Raw genomic sequence first — 4,757 nt, forward strand, 5'->3', positions numbered from 1 at the left:
GCAGGGAGATTTAGGGAAGCAACAGTGAGACAAAGGGAGACAGGGTTAAACAGAAGGCCAGAATTGGAGCTGCGGAGATCTCAGTAGGTTTGGTCACTTGTCTAGATTGCATGAATGTAGCAGGGGAAAGGGTTGCTACAATTGACGCCTAGTCTAGAGAATGGAAGAACACCAGAGGTTCATGCTATTGATTTCTATTCCAGGAGTTCAACCTGAAGATCGGCATGTGTGCATGTTGGAAGCGGGCAGGATTGGGTTCCACTATGATGCCCTGTCGTTGATTAAACTTAAACTTTGGCCTGGATATTCTAATGTGGCATTTTTTGTACCTGGATATGCGGAAGGACAAGATATTCACCCACTGCTCCTCTGGGGTCAGCCTCGGCGGTTTAATTTGGATGTCACCCTGTGGTAACCCTGCTCTTGGGATCTTACCACAACGGAGGCAGGAATTCTTAAACTTTAAAGTTTAAAGGGGCAGCTGCCAACATTTTTAAAATGGTGGACTTATTGCTGAACGAATTCCTGCAAGCATCTCTGCAAGTATCCCTCGTACTCACAGATTATACACACTGCAAAATCATTGCTGGCTCAAATTTGATAGCAGAAAGAGTAAATATTTGGCACTGAGCCGTGGTATCCAGCCACCACTACCCTTCCATTTCTGACCTTCCCAGGGCAGCCAAAGTAAAGAGAGAGGTTGTGGCCTTCAATAAAGAAGGCACTGTTAGGAGCATGGTTTATACTTACAGCCACTTTCCTTCACTGTTTGCAAGAGCTTTACCACTTAACCGACAATGTACAGGAGGTACTGCCAAAGTATTCGCAGCCCTACCCTCTTCACCTCTAACTATGCTATTTCTCAGAACCTTACATGAATGGTAACACTGAAACGCTCGGATGCTCGCCCTTTCCATTGACGCCAGGGCTGCAGCTCTGCTCTCTAACTACCTGTCCTGGATGAGTCAAGACTTGCCACGGCTTAACACTGGTACGATTGAACAGCTCCCGTTTTCTCTCCAACACCGATATGCCTCTCGCTTCAACTCCGACACCTCACCCGGCTGTTTGCTCAGGTTAAATCCATGCGGAACACAACTTCAGCGTTTTGCCTGACCCAGAGCTGAACTTTCAGTCTTGTTTCCAACCTGTTGTCAGGGTTGGCACTGCCCACGTTGAAACAATGCCGATTTGCACTTCCACTTGGCTCTCAGTGCAGAAATGCTCATTCTTGCCTTCATCGCCTTCAGATTTGACTTTAGCAATGCTATTTTTCCACCTATCGTGCATTTACTTTTATCCACAATAAGTCAACCTGCATCATCTCCCCTAAGTATGCACTCATAAATCCTATCCCTGCTCCATTTGTTCCCTATACGTGATGATCCTCATCTTCATTTTCAAACTCCTCCGAGGTCATGTGTCCTGACTCTGTGCCTTACGTTCCCTCCGCCTCTGGAATTCTGCTTGCTTTCGCTTCCCACCAAGCAGCAGAATTCAATTTTCCACCATTATGCCTTCTGGAACTTTCCTCCAAAATCATTCTGCCTTGCAGCTGTAAGCTTCCTGTCTTTAAAAACCTCCTTTAAAAGAAAAAAAAACATTCTCTTCTGACTGTTCTTTTGATCTTCCCCACCGAGCTTCCTTCACTTCTGACTTGGTAGCCACTTCCCCCGGTGTAAAGCTCTCTGAGATGCTGTTTTATGTGAGAAGCACGCTATAAAAGTAAGTTTTGGCTGGAGTTTGTCTCAGTAGAGAAATAGATTTGCTGGAGGCAAATCCTGAGAATTAGTTTTAGTGTTAAATTGTAAATGGATTTGTTATAGAAAAATCTCTTTGGGGTAAAATGCAACATGAGGGATTTCTATTCATGAGGAGGGAGCAGGATCATTCTCCCGAAAGTATAAATGAAATATACGCTTGATATCAATATGAATTAGCAACTATCTATACACTGTACCACTATAGGACTTCATAACCTTTTGCATACTGCGACCGGTTCAAAAATCTAATCACAACCTATTAAAGACTGAAGCAAGTAATTTGTTTGATAGGTTGTGAAAGAAACGTTAAATGAATTGGTGAGGGCAGGGGACAGTGTTAAAAGGTGATGATGTGAAATGCTGTTTACTTAACCGAAGATGTATTGCTCTATTTATTTGAAATGGAGCTTAAACTGATTTTTAATTTTAAAGCTGCAGACTGCTGTGATTTGTGATATGAATCAATTTAACCTCTTTGGATTTTTGTTTGCACTGTACAAGAACGGCCAATGCAGGAAATAACAAAAAAAGGGTACAGATGGACACAGAGGGACGCGTGCACACTGGCCTGCAACCTCGCGTGCATAACTTGTGCACATGCACAGGCAGACTTTGAATAAGCAATATCAACTCTTACATTTATGTGGCTTATTGCTGCTGTTGCTCATTCTTCATTCTATATGACAGTCAGATTTCTCACAGGTCTTCCCGGGTGAATACCTCCTGAGCAAATACTTTGTTGGCTGCAGAATATTTTTAATAATTCATTCCGAAGACGTGGGCACTGCTGGGAAGGCTGATATCCTTTCGCCCGTCCCTAGTTCACCGGAGAGTTTGTTTGATACAACTGCCTGGCTTGCTGGGCCACTTCAGAGGGTAATTAAGTGTCAAACCTGTTCGTATGACATTGAAGACACATGTAGGCCGGAGTAAGTAAGAATGGCAGTTCACCCCCCCCCCCCCCCCCCCCCCCCCCTCCCCACCCAAAGGATGCAGTGAACCAGTTTAGAACACTCCTAGAGCTTCAGGGTGATTTTAATTTTTATGAGCTTTCATTTTCAGATCTTTATCAAACTGCATTCAAATTCTCAAACTGCCTGGGGTGATTTGAACTCACATCCTCTGGATTATCGGATCAGGTCTCTGGATTGCCAGAACAATGATGTTGGCACTCTTCTACTATACCCTGACGATGGCTCTCAGGCCGCTGACTGGCCCAAATGCCATCTCATCTCAATGTATAATGAAATATTCCCTTGCTGAGAGCCTCCAGCCTGTGGGTTGAGGGGAACTGGTAATAATACTTCCTCCTCAAAATCTGCATGTGCGAGTTTAACCAGTCGTTAACCCTGAGTTTCAGGCCTCCTTGTATAAAGCGATGAAAAAAATTAGTCTCGGAATGAGGGGAATAAACACATTTCCGTTTCGGAGAAAATGGACAACCTGCAATGTCCAGAAGCACCAAATGAAAAAGCCCTTGAGGTTAAAAATGACCAGAAGTGAAATCACCTTTTCAAGCCAGCTCCACAGAGGTAGATACTGCAGCCAGGAAGGTGCAGCATGTTCAGTGTTAACTCATCTCTGTTCCATTAATTAAACCTGAGAAATCATAGGAAGAAAAATCTCAGCTTGTCAATCATGTCGAAATCGTCCTGTGGCTTGCTTTGTGCTCCATTTATATAAAAAAATACATCATTCCAAAGATCCCTGTTACTCTGTTTGTCACATTTTCTCCACATTTGTGTCACTTTGTTCAGCAAAATGAACAAGTTTAAAAAAAAACACACACACACACACACACACACCGAGTGTTAACCTTCTGATTGTTGCAAAGTGAAAACAAGTCTTTAATCATGCGACAAATTAAGTGGCGTTATTGTGACATCTCAACAGATGGCACTGATTCGTTCGCCTCAAGTGAAGACTGAAGAGAAGAAGAAAAAGGGAAACGTGTGAAATGTGCTGGAGCTCGTGTTTCTGTCAGTTTGGAGTAAGAGGGCTCAGCAAGTGATACTTCGTCAAGTGTCAGTCATTCAAATGTTTCCAAAAATGCATTGTGACTGAAATCATGCTGGCACTATTATCATGATAGAATATTTGGATAGCTCATTATTATGAAGAAAAACTGATGTTGTTTATGAAAAAATAAAATGCAATAATTAACCCTCAAGCTTTGGCAAATGTTACTTTTCAAATAAATGTGACGTTCAATTTAATGTAAAACTCGCTGTTCAATTATTATAAATACGTATTCAGAGAGGCTTTCGTTTTTTCTTTTTCTTTGAATTAAACTTGTACTCAGACAGAAAAGGACAAATTGCACAGATTGAGAGGATTACAATATACCATAATTACACAGATTGATCGCGAAGATCTTGTACAGATTATACCGTTCCATATTGCACAGATTGATTGAGAGAGCAGTCTAAATCATTCCTTAACGTAATTACAGAGTTTGAGCATGGAGATTATACCAGAGGCATAAATTTAACATTTTTTTTTGAGGATTGTACATTAGCGGAACCAAACAGATTGATGATACTTTAACATCACTGTGTAGACATTTTGAGAGGGTAGTCTGCAGATTATTCTGAAGTACACATACTTTATTGTACTGGCTGCAACTACACACTTTCAGTTGACCACGTTTAGCAAGAGACTAATGCTGTGTCAAAATTATTTTTAAATGGGATAGTGCGTACATCTGAGTCGTTTTTCTGCCTGTGTGCTGTTTCTAAAGATCTTGTGATGTTAGTTATGCTGGGAAGACGTTGCCACCAGTTCTGTGTTTTGAAAGAAATGAGAATAGAAAGCCTTGCATCTAACATAGGAAAATTAGACCGACACGTATAAATTGTACAGGCAGCACGGTTCCACTAGGGTGGGAAGATGCAAAACAAAATACGAACGGGACATTCTTAGCGTGAAAGGTGAGGAAGTTTAGTCAACATTTCTATTTAAGTACATGCTAATAAAGGAATGTGCAAATTCCTA

The 4,757-nt window shown here is 41.7% G+C and overlaps 1 long non-coding RNA gene across 1 annotated transcript; it reads left to right on the forward strand.

Annotated features, from left to right (window-relative positions):
- The first annotated feature begins 1,632 nt into the window (after positions 1-1,632).
- Positions 1,633-3,933, forward strand: LOC119968679. Its single transcript, XR_005461178.1, has 2 exons — positions 1,633-1,725; positions 3,657-3,933. It is a non-coding gene; the product is annotated as an uncharacterized LOC119968679 (long non-coding RNA).
- Positions 3,934-4,757: the final 824 nt, after the last annotated feature.

Source organism: Scyliorhinus canicula, chromosome 7 (genome assembly GCF_902713615.1).
Source record: "Scyliorhinus canicula chromosome 7, sScyCan1.1, whole genome shotgun sequence".
NCBI classification, from domain to species: domain Eukaryota; kingdom Metazoa; phylum Chordata; class Chondrichthyes; order Carcharhiniformes; family Scyliorhinidae; genus Scyliorhinus; species Scyliorhinus canicula.